Source organism: Ceratotherium simum, chromosome 27 (genome assembly GCF_057802395.1).
Source record: "Ceratotherium simum simum isolate JZ-2026a chromosome 27, ASM5780239v1, whole genome shotgun sequence".
Lineage (NCBI taxonomy): Eukaryota > Metazoa > Chordata > Mammalia > Perissodactyla > Rhinocerotidae > Ceratotherium > Ceratotherium simum.
This window is the reverse complement of record NC_141926.1, coordinates 16,128,328-16,144,851: the sequence shown is the minus strand read 5'-3', so window position 1 is coordinate 16,144,851 and position 16,524 is coordinate 16,128,328. Positions and strand designations below refer to the sequence as shown.

The 16,524-nt window shown below is 41.6% G+C and overlaps 1 long non-coding RNA gene across 1 annotated transcript in view; it reads left to right on the top strand.

The window, feature by feature from the left end:
- LOC147913429 (uncharacterized) overlaps positions 1 to 16,524 on the top strand; it is a 49,265-nt gene that overhangs the window by 15,625 nt on the left and 17,116 nt on the right. The window lies entirely within an intron of this gene.

Here is a 16,524-nt window from a genome sequence, read left to right as displayed (position 1 = left end):
GTTCGGATCCAAGGTGCGGACCTATACCACTTGTCAGCCATGCTGTGGTGGCGTCCCACGTACAAAATAGAGGAAGACTGGCAACAGATGTTAGCTCAGGGCAAATCTTCCTCACCAAAAATAAAACCAAAAAGGTGACTGAGATCATTACTGTAGAATCCTAGGCAGACTGGGACATTAGGATGGCCACTAAGTGAGCAATGTGGTACCCAGAGTTGCAGTGGGAATATCCTCAGCCCCTGTTCTCTCAGAGAGTCTGTAAGCCATGGAGTGATGCCTCCTCAAGACACATCTTTCAGCACAGGCAATGGATGGCAAGTGTGCCTAAAATAGAAGTCCACAAGCAGATTTGTGGAGGAATCCCTGAAATAACTTACAATGCTTTGAGAGGTTCCCTTTGGTCTGGCCATTAAACAGATGACAGCTTAGAGCTATTGTGGTTTAGCTATTAATTTTAATAAAGCCACATTTGTTCTCCCATGCTGCAGAAGCCTGGGAGGGTCAGCTTATAAAGGTACAAGAGAAATTAAAAGTACGTGTGCTGACTGTGTGGAGAAGCATGCATTGGGTTGCCACTGGTTGTGAGCTTGAAGTTCATTTTGCCTCCTTTGGAAAATCAGGAGGAAACAGCCTCTGAAGCCTGGGATGAGAGCTGGTCCAAGCAGAGCTGTCAGGAGCCCTGGGACAATTTGGATGGTGGGAAAATTTGAGGGATTGATTGGGGGAAGAGGAAAAAAAAAGTAGCAAAAAAAAAGGGAAAGTAGAAAATGATTTTAGAAATAGTAATATTACGTGATCTAAAAGGAGCACACATTCCTGTAAATGAGCATGCTAGTGAATTGACAGGGAGTGTGGAGCACATCGGAAGGAAACACTGAGAGGTCTGTGTTCCTTGGGCTGGATGTTGGCCAGGAGAAGGAGAAGGAGCAAGGTCCACGGCTGACTAGCAAGTGTGGCTTTGTGAGTGGCTCTTCTCAAGACTGTGAGGAACGGATGACGACTGAGGGAAAACCTTCCTGAACTGGGTACTAATGCCCCCATCAGGGCCTCATTCCCTCCCTGAACACTGGCCTCCTCCAGCTCCCCAGCGTCGGCACCCCTGACTGTATGCTTTATCCTTTCAAGCAGGAAAGAGATGAAGAAGTAATTGGCTTTGTTCAGTAGAAAAAATAGGAAACACCAGCACGGCCTTCTGGTTTGTTTTCTTAAAATCCCTGCTGTCACTTTTCAGAAGAGATGAACAAAAGGTCTACAGGTCCTACTGGGGTTCAGAAAAAGTTTTCTTGTGGGGACGAGTGAAATCGACTCGGCAGCTCATCAACCACCCTCTGCTCATACGGTAGAAAAAGAGGTCAGTACGCACCTTGGCTGGTTCAGTGAGCCACCTGGGGCCCCTTCAGATCCTGACTTAGGGTTACAGGCTCTGCTTCCCTCCTGTGGCAGTTGGTTGTGTTCAGGAATTGCCTTTTAAATGATGGAGGATGGGACGCTATTATTTCCAAGAAAATGCCCCTGGGAATAAAGAAGCCCATTCACAGCAGGCCCTGCAGGGGGCAGCAGAGAGCAGGCGTAAGGCAGAGCTGCCTGGGCGGCTCTGGACCATTGCATCCCGCATTCCTGCATCCAGATGAAGGGAGCCTGGACAGCCCCCAAGGAGGACAGTGTAGAGCAGAGCAGCAAAGTTTGGATAGACAGAGAACCTGTAGTCCCTCTGTCTTTGTAGCTGCCTCTGCTGCCTTCTGGAGGTTCTGAGACCTCCTCATATCCAAAAGCACCCAACACACTATCACAACAATTTATATACAGGATATCTCCTCCATCTGCCCTTGAGCTGCTCAAGGGCAGGGCCTTATTCCTCATCTTTACGTCTGCAGCCCCAAACACAATTCTAGGCACATGACAAATGCTCAATAAATATTTGTGGAATGAAAAAAGGGATGGATGAATTGGTAAGCTGTTTTAGGTTCCATCGTATTTCTTCATCATTTATGGTCAGAATTCTTTCAGATATCCATGGTACATCATAGTCAAGTTGGAAAGAAGGAATAAAAATGACCAACCCTAGATATCCTAAGAAAGGAGTGAGTTAGACCTGAGCATTTCAATGCCTTTTCACAACAAGGCAACTGGGCAATGGCATTATATTCTGATCTACCATTGAGGAGGGGAGGCTTCAGTGTGGTAAATGGAGAGAAGATATAACAACTCACAACTTTGCTATCCTATGTTCCTATGGTGTTGGTGATAATTGGTCAAATTCTGCCCATTTAAAATATGAGGCACCTGATATATCTATGTCATAAGGGGTCATCTGCAAAGCCACTCATCCCATTTTTCCTTGTGAAGAGGAGTGGAAGATGCTGTCACAGTGAATGGGATTACAAATTTTCACATATAAGGAGCTATCTCTGGCAAACAAGGCAAAGTATTCTTTTGCAAAGAAAGCTTAAAATGGATATAATGAAGACTTGTTTGGGGATGAACAATCAGAAGCTGTCAACTGCACCTCACGGTGCAATTCATATTCCTTCCAGCAACCACAAGGTTTCCACTGGATTGTCTCTCTGTGCTACCCTATGTGGGACAAACACTGTGTATGTGGGAGAGAATGGGAACAGGTTACTTGAAATACTCAGTGTGTCCAGGACAACATTGACTTGGCATCCTGTCTTTTCCACACTACCCATTTTTAATATTCATTAAACCATCAATATTTCTCCTACGAAAATAAATTCTTTGGCTCTTCATTGCTTGTGGAAAGCAGTAACACGGTTTTATACTTTTCTTATTTTCCTGTAATTTTCTTTCCCTGAGAAAATCTGTTGGCACAGAACTATTTTCTGTCACACTTGTCATTTGCCATCATCCTCCTGCACATATCTGCCTCATTAACTCTGTATTTCTTTTGAGAACTCAGCTTAAGATTTTTTCCGTTCTTGCCTAACACCAGTTTATTTTTCTCTGATCACTATTATTATTTATTTAACCTAGAGTCATATTTTTAGATGCATTTTGTAGGAAAGATGCTATGGTAGATAAAAACATATACTACCATATTCAAAAATCACAGACAAATAACTCTTTAGGTGGTGGTGAAACTAGAGATGCTCTTGACTTAACGTACTCAAAGTAGAAAAATAATGGGTATGTTATACAATGTAGCCATTTTTATTAAGCAAATGGTGAAAGCAAAATTAGACATAACATTCTTAATAGTCTTCCAACAATGCTGAAAACGAGAGACTTGGGCATTTCCCAAGCCGTTGACATATCTTGCCCTTAGGCTTTCTTCATTAGTCATTTATAATGTCTATTTATATAGATCTTTTATTTTTTCTTGCTTTGTAATTCAGCAACTGGAACCACCAAAGATTCTGTTCTTCAGAACACCAACCGGGTTTCTTTTCTACTCAATGGGCATGATGTTCTGAGAGATGAGGAATCTAGCATGGAAATGTGCCCTCTTTCTTTGTAGAAACTGCCTAAATTTGAAAATAACTTTTTTCCAAGTAGTAATTTTTCATAGCAGAGACAAAAGTTCACCATCACTTATGGAGGATCAGGAGTAGGGAAAAGTGTGGGGTGTTATTTTCTTAAGAGATGGGAAGATGGTAAACCTTCCTGAAGATTTGCCATGTTCTTTCTGTCTCTCATTTTCAAAGGAAGAAGGCAATTTTGTTTAGTGGGTGAAGGACCACAGTGGCATTACTTTCGAGGCCTGGGTATGTTCCACATCAGTTCTATGGCGCTTTTCAGCAATCACTTCTGACTTTCTGCTCCTCAATGAAGAAATTGAGAAGTGAGGAGACTGAGAACTACTTTTCTCTTTAATTGGTGGGGTTGTACTCCCTGTCCTCTTTGGTGGAAAATCCATGCTGACACTATTCTACATGTGGCCAGAATTATGGGACCAGAGAATAATATAATTAATATACAGCTCAAAGGCAGAATAACCCTTCAACCATCCCAGACAGAAACAACTGCATCTTACATTTAAAGGGTAAGAAAAAGTAAATGCCATAGTGGGATGCCCACTATGACATAAATATGAGTGCTCCTTGGAAATACCTGGGAAGGAGCAACTTCCCCAAATTCACTAAATGGTGACTCAGGATCAAAACTCGCTGATGTCTTGGGCTGTGACTGTAACCACATTACGTGACTATGCATGTGCAAGAGTAGGAATTTTAAAAATCATAGCTGTTTTTGGCTATAGAAGTAAACTTTGATGAGATTGAGATTGACAGGCTCTCAAAATTTGTGACCCTAAATCCCTGGCAGGTAGCATGTACTTGGCAAAATATTTGGGGTGTGATAACAAGTTTTCTTTTTTTGCTGTTTTTTTCTCTACGTATTTCATCTTTTACCTTCTACTCCCTGTGATCCAATCAGATCATTGACTCTGGGTTTATTGCCTGAGGGGAGAGAAGGAAAGGTACATGTTTCAAAAGTCTAATACCTTAGGGAAATTCAGAGGATTTGAAACAAAATGCTATGAAAAACACTGTCAGTTAGACTTTGCTGTATGACAAACTGCTCCCAAATTTAAGGACTAACACAAAAGCCATTTATCATTGCCCTAATTCTGCTGATCTGAGTCAGGCTTGGCTGATTGAGTGGGCTCACTGACGGATTTGTGGTCAACTGGCAGTGGATGGCTGTGGTTGGCTGGGGGGATGCATGAACTTGGCTCTTTGCCTCCCATCATCCAGTGGATAGCCCTGGCTTTCTCAATGGTGGCAGTAGAGTACCAAGAGGGAGGGAAGATGCCTGCAATGCCTCCTTAGGCCTGCGTCAGAACGGGTACAGTGTCACTTCTGCCACATTCTATTGGTCAAAGCAAGTCACAAGGGCATCCCAGATTTAAGGAGTAAAAAAGGAGCCTCCACTCTCGATGGGAGGAACCATGAAGACACATTGCAAAGGGGCTACCTGCAGAGAGGCGAGCAGAATTGAAGGCATCTTTGCAATTTGCCACACATATGATCGTGTACTGGAGAACACTGAAATCAAGAGCAGGATCTCACCATTCACTGCAGCTGCTCACACAACAGACTACTGGTCTTACTTTTCCCATTCTGGGAACGGTAAGGAGCCAGAGGGTAAGTAACGATGGTAGTTCTTGGAACAATGCTTTTGGGGCAGAGTCCTAAGAAATATGCAAAACCCCAAATGAGTTTGTGGGACCAGAGAAGGAAGGGTGACCTGGGAAAGGAGAAGTTCCTAGAGAGGGGTTGACTGAAATGTGAAGCTAGGGGGATGGGCCATAGATACCTATAGAGATTCCTAGTTTCCAGCCAGCCACTTGAAGCAATGGAGTGAGTTCTGTGCCTGTAGTTGTGGCGGGGAACCAGCACTGAGTTACTGACCCCGACTGAGGCCATGTGGATTGGAAAGGAAGCCATCTTGGAAGCTCCTGGATAGACCCCCTACAGAGAGACAGAGAGACCTCCTCTCTCCTCTTGTCCACCTCAACACTTGAGCACTAAGTAAGCCATCCCCCTCAACATAAACATCAACAAGTAAGAGAGAAGAGACATCCTGAGATTACATTTCTGCCATTCCCAACAAAATAGGAGCTCAAAAAAATTAAGATGAAGTATAGAAAAAAATTTTAAAAGTACATATTTTTTTCAATGGTTGAATTTAGAGGCTGAGATTCAGCTCATTTCCTATACAGAAGATAAGAGAATGCATATGCAAATTCCTAGGAGTTTTTAATGATTTTCTTATTCCCATTAAGATATTGGGAAAGGCCAATAGTGGGAAGCGCCTCATCAGGGGCTCTGGAGCAGTAGAAGTGGACATTCTGATGTGACTCGGTTCCTTGGCCATAAGAAAAGCTTCGTGGACCCAAGTTTGATTATTCTTCCATGGATTAATATATGGTGGCCAGCCGTGTAGAAGGCTGTTCATCTTACAGTACAAATAATGAAGTATTCGTGAAGGTTAATTTTATGTGACTTGACTGGGCTAAGGGATGCCCAGATAGCTGGTAAAACATTATTTCTGGGTGTGTCTCTGAGGATGTTTCTGGAAAAGATTAGCATTTGAATTGATAGACTGAGTAAAGAAGATCCACTGTCACCAATGTGGGTGGGCATATTCAATCTGTTGGGGGCCCAAATAGGACACAAAGGTGGAGGGAGAACAGACTCTCTCCTCTTGAGCTGGAACGTCCATTTTCTTCTGCCCTTGGATGTCAGAGCTCCTGGTTCTTGGACCTTCAGACACCAGCACTTATACAAGCAGGCCCCCCTGGTTCTCATGCTCTTGGACTCAACTGAATTATACCACTGACTTTCTGGTTCTCTGGCTTGCAGATGGCATATAGTGGCATATTTCAGCCTCTATAATCACATGAACAAATTCCCATAATAAATCTCCTCTTATATATCTATATATATCCTATTGGTTCTGTTTTTCTGGAGAACGCTGACTAATACTGTATACAACGCTAAAGTTGTATACAGTTGAAGTTCTAAAAAGTGTTATTCTAATTTTGGAAAGAGATCTTTGAACCATGGCTAAGGACAACTGTCATGATAGGGCGGGAATGGCGAGTACCAAATGCAAGTGGAGAACGTTGTGATGAAGGGTCTCAGAGGGACCATGTTGGAAGTGATTTGTACTTTCAAGGTGAACTATGCTTCTGACCCAGAGACCAAGGCTTTACAGAATGTGGAACTAGCACTGGAAATGTCGAGAATTTCTTGCTATTTTTCATTGACTGGGAGCCAAAGTGTTTGTGTGTTGAGACTAGAGGCACTGCTGTTGAAGGGGAGAAAATGGAACAGTAGATCAAAGAAACATTGATCAGATCTCCTACAAGAGGTGAAAGGTGGAGAGATGCTAAGAGAAGTGCTTCTGATGGAGCCCAAGTTTTCTAGCTTCTTCCAGTTATTGAGTCTGATAAAGGGAGGTGGTGGCTTGAATTAATGAGAAGGAGTTACTGAGTTAAAAGCAAGGTCTTCGGGGTTTAGTAAAAATGAAGAGCTTGGTGAAGAATTGAATGCCTTAACAGGGTCCATCAGGAAGCAATGGAAGAGCCAGACCCCTGGGCAAAGAGGATGAGTGGAAAAAAGACCAAAATAAGCATTTTTATAGCTGTGAGACAAACAAGCACGTCGGAAGAGGATGTAGACACAGAGAAAAATCAGCATTAGTGTTTCATTCTCATGTGAAGTATTTAATTTCTTTAGGTCTCACTTTCACTATCTGTATAACGCAGATAATAACAGTACCCACCTCTCAGAGTTTTGGATTCATGTAAAGCATTTAACATTGCACTAATCGCTCAATAAATGTTACCTCTCGTCATTATTACCTGACACACTGAATAGTATCAGAAAATAGTGAAGGAGGTGGGGATTCAAGTCATCTTTCCTCTCTCCCTATTGCCTGAGTTGAAAAAGTTCTAACTAGTTAAGGATCTAGCCCCTAAGATTGATGTCACAGTGTAGAGAAGGAGGATAAAGTGATTTGGTGCTCCGTGGTGCTAGATAGACAATTAAACTCCCCATTATTAAACTGAGGTGGGCTCATTCGGTTGGAGAAGCCTGTTCTTATCTCTGTTAGGTGATTGTAAACTAGATTTCTTGAACATCCTAGTGGATGTCTTGGAAGAAGTAGGTAGTAACAATACCTCAAATTTGTTGAAGTACTTGGTAGGTGCCAGGCACTGTTCTAGTGTGGGCTAGGGTGAATTAACACTAAAATTAACACAAAAAGTCCATGATGAACAAAATACCGAAATTTTAAATACTGACAGGATCACTGAAAGTGCCGTGCCGAGCCATGTTGGAGCCTGAGGCAAAAGAAAAACTCAGTGATGCTGATCCTATCTTTATTTAAAATTTTATTTCATTCACATAGGATTTTTTACATTAATTGTGATTTTTTAAAATACACTTCATTCAAATGTTATTTATATTGATTACTGAGTTTTGGCACTCACTTAAATATTATGCCCAAGGTGAGTGCCTCACCTTCCTTCCCCTCTTCCTTCTGCTTCTGTGTATAAGAATTTAAGAATTTATTTAGGGCCGGCCCCGTGGCTTAGTGGTTAAGTGTGCGCCCTCTGCTACCAGCCGCCCGGGTTCGGATCCTGGGCGCGCACCAACGCACCGCTTCTCTGGCCATGCTGAGGCTGCGTCCCACATACAGCAACTAGAAGGATGTGCAAATATGCCATACAACTATCTACTGGGGCTCTGGGGAAAAAAAGGAGGAGGATTGGCAATAGAAGTTAGCTCAGAGCTGGTCTTCCTCAGCAAAAGCTGGAGGATTAGCACGGATGTTAGCTCAGGGCTGATCTTCCTCACAAAAAAAAAAAAAAAGAATTTATTTAACCCTTCCCAAACCCACTGTGGCAGGTCCTATCATTATCCACATCTTCACATGTGAAAACAACTGAAGCATAGGGAAGGTACATATTAGTTTCCTATGGCTGCTGTAACAAATTACCACAAACTTGCTGACTTAAAACAACCGGGTAAAAGGGATGACTATGCACATGTGTGTTGATGGATTGTAATTACTATTTGAGTGTTGAACATGACGTAATCTATGCAGAATAGAAGTATAATGATGTACACTGAAATTTATACAATGCTATAAACCAATGTTACCGCAATTAAAAAAAAAAAACCAACAACCCACATTCATTCTCTCACAGTTCTGGAGGTCAGAAGTCCAATATCAGTTTCACTGGGCTGAAATCAAGGTGCTGGCAGGGCTGTATTGCCTTGGAGCCTTGAAGGGAGAAGACTTTTTCTTGCTTTTCCAGCTTCTAGAGCTGCATTCTTTGCATTCCTTGGGTCAGTGCCCCTTCTTTTAGCATCAAAGCCAATGGTGTAGCATCTTGCCTCAGTAGACCCTGGCCTTCTTCTTCTGTTGTAGTCGGATCTCCCTCTGCCTCCTTCTTATGAGGACACTTATGATTACATTTAGGACCCACCCACATAATCAAGGAGAATCTCCACCATCTCAAGGTCTGTCCCCTTAATCATATCTGCAAAGTCCCTTTTGCCATATAATGTGACATTCACAGGTTCTGATGATTATGACGTGGACCACTTTGAGGGCCAGTAATCAGCTGGACGGTAAGTGACAATGTGCAGGTCACACTGAGGCAAACTGGCTTCTGCATCCTTTTGCTGGAGGCAGCTGATGTGTCCTTAGGCCGGGTGGTTGGCAAGGAGGAGGCTGCACAAATGAGCATCAATTTCAATCTCTTTAAGACTGAGAGAGATTGAATCTCTTTCAATCTCTCTACCCTGTACTGTAGTCAGCATCAAGGGCAAGACAGTGGGAGTCCTCTTCATCCTTGTCCTACATACAGAATCCCACTTGGAAGACAGAGACAGTGCTTGGAGCCTTATTTATTTGACTCTTCCAGGTGACGAGACCTCATTTACGCCCTGAGCAGGAGAGGCAGGAGGTTTTAGTAACCAAGAGAAAATGGATGCCCAGCCTTCATTCATCTCCATGTTTAACTTTCTTCCTATCTCTTAGGAAATTCTTCTTTTGATGTATCCTAAATCCTTACTGATTTAAGTCCTATTTTCTTTGGTTCTTTTCTTGGAAAGATGGAAAATAATCACCTTCTGCTAGCTGATAGCATTTATGATTTCAATGACTAGGGAAATTTAACCAAGTTTGTCTTATTGTACTTAAATAGAAAGTTGTGGATGTGTGAGAAACACACTGTAATTTATTTGCTTTTGGATGTCAACATACATAGTGAGGATTATCTTTAATTTCTGCCAGGAACTCTTTGTAAGTTATTCATGGACCTCCGAGGACTTTATCACTTAGAGTAGGGCAGGGTTGGGCAAAATTCTTTTGTAAAGAGTGAGGTGGTAAATATTTTAGACTTTGCAGGCTATACAGTCTCTGTCACAATTACTCAGCTCTGCTGTTGTATCACATAAGCAGCTATAAACAACATGTAATGAAATCTGTGTGGCTGTGTTCCAATAAAACTTTATTTATGGACACTGAACTTTGAATTTCCTATAGTTTTTATGTGTCATGAAATATTCTTTTGATATTTTCCTCCACTTATAAATAATTCTTAGCACCTGGGTCATACAAAAACAGGTGGTGAGCTGTAGTTTGCTGATCCCAGACCACACAATCTTCAAATTTTGTGGCTTATTCCTGGATGATATCTTGATGATAAAGTGAAGTAAGCTGGCAGGACATTATCCTACTTGGAGGGCCGGCTATGTATAGTGTCTCACCCTTGACCTTGTCTAATCTCCTATCTTAAAATCCGCCAATGACTCTAACATAAGATGAGATGGGTCCTGGCCTAGACACATCTGCTGAGATGAAATTTTAAAACAGCCCTTCTTCTATCTACAGTTGTGTGTCACTTAACAACAGAGATACGTTCTGAGGAATGCATCGTTAAGTGACTTGGTCATTGTGCGAACATCAGAGTGTACTTACACAAACCTAGATGGTATAACCTACCACACACCTAGGCTAGATGGTACTAATCTTATGGGACCACTGTTGTATATGCAGTCTGTCATTGACTGAAATGTCATTATGCAGCCCATGACTGTACTTTATCCCTCTGCCTCCAGATCTTGGTTCAACTCTGACATCCACCCTGCTTACAGGCTCCTCCTTCTTTCTTCTCCCCTTATCTTTATAGACTTCTATTAATAATTTGTGTACATTTCTGCCTCTTCCATCTTCCCTGCTAGAATGGAAGCTCCTTGAAAGGTGAGAGCAAGGACTTATTAATCTTTGCCTCTTGAGTGCACTTATCACAGTGATAGTTGGAGATCCATAAATGTTCCTTACATATAAATTCTTCTCCAAAATGCCGTGTTGAAGTTGATAGCCACTGAAAAAAAAATACAGGTAGTATGTCCTCTGTTGTATTTTCATATGTCATATGCTTTGGACCCAATTAATGATAAAAGGCAACGGTGGGAATGTCTGTATCTGAAGATACTACTTTTGTGAAATGAGTCTTCCTTCTCTCAGCCCTGAGTCATCCATCATGCTGGCTCTACACTCTGCTAATCTGAAAATAAAACAAACAAAACAGCCAGTCTGGAGACAAACCAGAGTATGAAAGAACACACAATCAGATGGTAAAGAAAAGATGAACCACATGCAGGCTGATTCATACTTTGGTAAATTAATGGTGCCAGTGCATTCTGATTATAAAGATCTACTTCCAAAGAAACTACTGGATGCTAAAAGATCCCAGCCCAGTGAAAAGAAAGAGAAGCCTCTGAATACTTAAAATGACTTCCTTATTGTTTGGAAAATATTTTCCTGCGATGCCAAGTCCCAGCATCAGCAAAGAAAGAATTTATTCAGAAGTGTAAAAGGATTTAGAATTTCTCCAGTGCTCCTTTCATTCTATTTAAGATGTGGGCCATGTCTTTGAAGAATTGTTGTCTATAGGTTGTCGGGAGGTGGTTAACAATGTAAGAGCAGTTGCTACAGTATTGAGGGACCCAGATGTCATAAAATTTCCTTTGGATGGATGTAGCAATAGGACATATACACAAAATATTGTGTCGATGTTAGGCCAAAGATATCAATGAACAATTTAAAAATTCAGCTGCTGTGCTAAGGGCAGTCACCCTGCTGTGTGAGCAGTAGTGCATGAGGGCCAGGAAATTAAAAGGCTTAACCACATGCCAGAAACCATCCAAGCTACTTTATTGTTCAAGTGAAGTGAAATACAAACACAAATAGCCAGGAGGGTGAAATTTAAATTAAACTTCAAAATCATTTTGTGTTTTAACCATCGACGATGTTCTCAGCACTACAAATAAGTCTACTTTCTTTGGAAGCCTAGAAAAATAATCCAATACAAAAAACTCCCCTGGCTCTACCTTCTCCCTTTATATGCTCTGCACATGTTGACTTTGAAACAAAAGTTTGGCCAAGGTCCAAAGGAATGCAACGTAATTATCTAGGAAGAGTTTCTAAGCCATGATGACCATTGCTGATGGCCTTCTCCAAAATGAGATCTAGTTTGCAGTAGGATTTCAGGCCAAGATTGCTGTGCCTTCCCCTCCATAAGCCGCTGCATTGAGAATTGCTTTGCAAAACGAACATCTGCAAGGGAATCATTAGGAATCCTCTTCACTGTTTTCTGGCTTTATGTATTGGATAAGCATTTCTGTAGACTGTTTTTCCCTTGGCACAGTTGTGTTGCTGATCTCCAGTCAGGAGATGGATGTGAATCGGCAGGTTGTTTCTCTGAACAGTTCAGCTTTTATTCTTTGAGTCAGAGACCACCTGCAGAAATGTCCCTTCATGGAGGGAGGTTGGGACCCACTCCAGAACCAGGCAAGAGGCTCACTGGATTGGTAATTCCATGCTTCTCTCTGAGACCAAGAATCCTTCTGTCTTCTGAAAGGTTTGGGATCATTCCCAAAAGGAAAATTCAGTTTCCAAGAGTCTGAAATTAAGGTAGTGAGTTAAATGTAAAATACTGAAAGGAATAAATTAAATATCAGTTTTTCATGGGGGGAAATAACCAGGTCATAAATGTCATGGCCTATGAAGTAAATGTCTCAAGTCTCTCTTCCCCTACAATCCATATAAAAACAAGTCATTTTGTGCAAAGACATTTATTATGTTTGTTACATATGTATTGTTTCTTTAGGAAGACTGATGGCATTAAAGAAAGATATTCATGCAAATTCTATACACAAGGATTCAAGTAGGAGGAAAAAAAAACAAGGAAAAGGAAAAAAGGAAGTCTAGTCAGGAGGTTTTATGAACAGATGTAGTTCCTTCAGGCAAATCTGAAGAAAGGGACCAGGGTAGCTTCAGGCCCTTGTGGGGAGCACTGTGGTATCGTGGGTGCCTCACCCTCATCAGGCAGCAGTGCTAAGTCACTCAGGCCAAGAGAATTTTCTGTGTTTCAGCCTATACTTTGCGTTTTTGTCTTGAAAGGAAAATTCTTTATGTTTATTTCTTTTGACTTGAACGTGCTTTCTCTTTAGTCTGAAGCTAAAAGAAAAAATTCTTATTGGCAGGGAGGAGAGACAGGAAGAGATTTCCCTGTGACTTCGTGGCTGAGTGGTTTTAAAATCTATCTATAAATGCTTTGATATTCCTCCCCTCATGAGGTGGAGTCTGTGTCCCAACCGCTTGAACATGGGCAGACCTTCCTGATTGACTTGGTGAATGGAATGGAACAGAGTTATGCTATGTGACTTCCAAGCCTGGGTTAGATAATGCCACACGGCTTCTGTGGTTTCTCTTTGGGATGGTTGCTCTGGGAGTCTTCAGCCACCATATCTGAAGTCTGCTTCTCTGAGACAATGTAGAGAGACATTGTGCAACAAAGGATTAACTCAGAAGGTCTAGATTGTCCAAACTCTGCACATTTGAAAGAAAGGTTTGGCCTTTGCTTCGCTTCTGGGAAGTAACTTCTAAGCCCTTGGAATATGCTACCTGTTAAGAGTCCTTTTGTTTACTTAGGACTTGGGCCATTCCAGATAATTAATGCCAATAACGTGATTTATGGTGGGAGGCCTTGGGCTGTAGTATTAACTGAACTATGGAGAGCTAAGATCAGCCATGTGGGTGGTCAGCCATACCTACATGACTGACCCTCAATAAAAACACTGGACACAAAGGCTTAGGTGAGCTTTCCTGGTTGGCAATACTTTATGTGTATTGCCTCACATCATTTCTGTAATTAAGTGCTGTCCATGTGCCTCCACAAGGAGAGGACAACTGGAAGTTTCTGCTTAGTGCCTCTTGGATTCTTTCAAATACACCTCTTCCCATTGCTGATTTTAACCTGTATCCTTTTGCTATGATATACCATAATCGTGGGTATAACAACTTTGCTTAGTTCTGTGAGTCCTTCTAGTGGGTCCTTGAATACTACAGGATGTGAAGTTTGGTCATGACCTCTGAAATTATTTGGTTCAAATCTGTCCCAGGGAACTGATTTATGTCCAGTAATACATTTTGTAGATGAGGAAACAGAGACTTGAAGAGATTAGGTGATACTTTAAAACTTCTGTTAGTCATTGGTTCCTCATAGGACTGTATTTGAACCTCTCCAGAAAGTTCTGTTCAACACTATTCCAATGGTACGTTCATGGGTTTGTCATTTCATTTGACAGTGTTCAAGTGATCTGGATAATAATGAATCCAAATTTGTTTTCAGATTTTCAGTGTAACTTTGAGGACAACATTTCCCCTTATTTTGTGGCTTTGTGATGTCAGCAAGTGCAATGGTGATTAACTTTTCATCTTGCCTTGATGGTCAGGCATGCCATTCATTCATTCATGCATTTCTTTATCTCCTGGCATTTATGACAAAGTACACTACAAAAGATTTTTTTAAAAGTACAAAAGACGATGTGCATCCTATTCTGGACACCGCAGCCACTCTATGTTCCTCTCTCTGCTGCTGACCCATCAAAGGGTCTGCCCTACAAGAGGATGACTGTGATGTTTCAGACAATTCCTGAAGGTCAGTTGTGGCTCCACAAGGAATAATTCATACTTTATTTAAGAGGTTTAGAACTACTTTAGCTAGTAAGTGCCTCCATTCGTCAGAGAAGGGGAAAGGTTTGCTGTTGGAGGGATAAATGCACAGGGAGAAATTTCAGAGGCTGACAATTTTCCAAAACTCCCCTTCTCCCTTTCTATAAAGTATCAAGCCTCCCATATAAATTAGGAATCTAATCAGAATGGAATGCTCCACTCAACTGGGACGGGCTTAATTGGGAAATCCGCTTAATCAGGACATCTCCCAGGGAACTGATTTAAGCCCGATGATACATAATGGCTATGATTGCAGCTTGAAGGGGGTAGTAATTCTCCTTAATTGAGACACTTTCAGGTAATTTAGTGTTGCTTGAAACTAGGTGTGTGTGAGTGTGTTTGTGCTTGTGGCCTCTCTGATTTGGTTTGTTTTTTTCTATAGTAAAGTATGCAGATTGATTCAGACAGCAGCATACATCAGTTCATTGCTGCCCCAGCTACTCATCCCTATTCACAAGACAAAGGAGATCAGACTCCTTGGGCAAGAACTACCATGCTCTTTTTTGGCAACTTGGAACTAGTATTACAGCCCATTTCAGGGTGCCACTGCAGGCTAGTTAGCATTTCATTTGTAAGGGGTTTCAGGGGAGTTTGCTCAGGCAGCAGAAGAGATTTCATTTCTGGTCTTTGATTCTTGTTCCTCCTTGGCTCTTGAGTGGCCTTCCTGCTTTGACTTTATACAAAATCCTGTAGGTCGACCTAACTTCTGTGGGATTGAGCAGCATTTGAGAATAATCAATTGCAGGGTGCGGTGGACTGATTTCTGTCCCCCTAAAATTCCTATAGTGAAGACCTAACCCTCAATGTGATAGTATTTGGAAATGGGTCCTTTAGGAGCTTATTAGGTTAGATAAGGTCATGAGGGTGAAGCCCTCATGACAAGAGTAGTGCCCTTTATAAGAAGAGATACCAAGAGTGACATCAGCATCATCACTCATTTTTGTCTCCCCCCCAACAGTGATAATTCAGCATCCATCCACAGACAAAAATTCCTTTGTGGGAGCTGTGCGATCCAGAACCATATGCCAAGGAACCTGGGAGGAGCCTTATTCACCCATGTGTCTGATAATAGACCTTGGTTTTGGCTGAGGACCCTGCAGTGGCTGATGAACTGGCTCCAGTCTCCCCTGGCTGCAGTCTAGAAGCCCCTGGAAAGCATTGTTTTAGACAATCACCTACTGACAAGAGAGCCTTTGTGGAAGTCCAGGTTACTAGGGGAGAAGTTCCAGTACACTGTTGGAGCAAAAAAAACTGAGCTTGGAGAGGGTAGTTATAAAGGTTGGAAGAGGTGACTGCTACTTCAAATGTGAAGACAGTTATGCAAAACTTCAAAGAACATGAAAAATCAAGGGTACATGCCAATACCAAAGGATCACAATAATCTTCCAGTAGTCAACCCCAGAGACATGGAAATCTTTGGTTTACCTGATAATGAATTCAAAATAGTTGTTTTAAGGAAACTCAGTGATGTACAAGAGCACACAGAAAGACAATCAGCAAAATCAGGAAACCAACACATGAACAAAATGAGAAATTTAAAAAAGAGATAGAAATCATAAAAAAGAACCAAACAGAAATTCTGGAGCTGAGGAATACAATGAATGAAATGAAAAATGCAATGGAGAGCATCTACAGCAGAATGGACCAAGCAGAAGAAAGAATCCATGAATTAGATGGTAGGACCTTTGAAATTATCCAGTCAGAAGAGAAAAAAAAGACTAAAAAAGAGTGAGGAAAGCCTATATGATCTATGGGATACCATAAAGAGAACCAATTTGCAGAGAGATAAGGGGGCAGAAAACTTATTTAAAGAAATAATAGCTGAGAACTTCAGAAATCTGGAGAGAGATTTGGATACATCAGTTCATGAAGGTCATAGGTCACCAAACAAAATCAACTTAAAAAAAGTCTCTACAAAACACATTATAATAAAACTATCAAAAATAAAAGACAAAGAGAGAATCT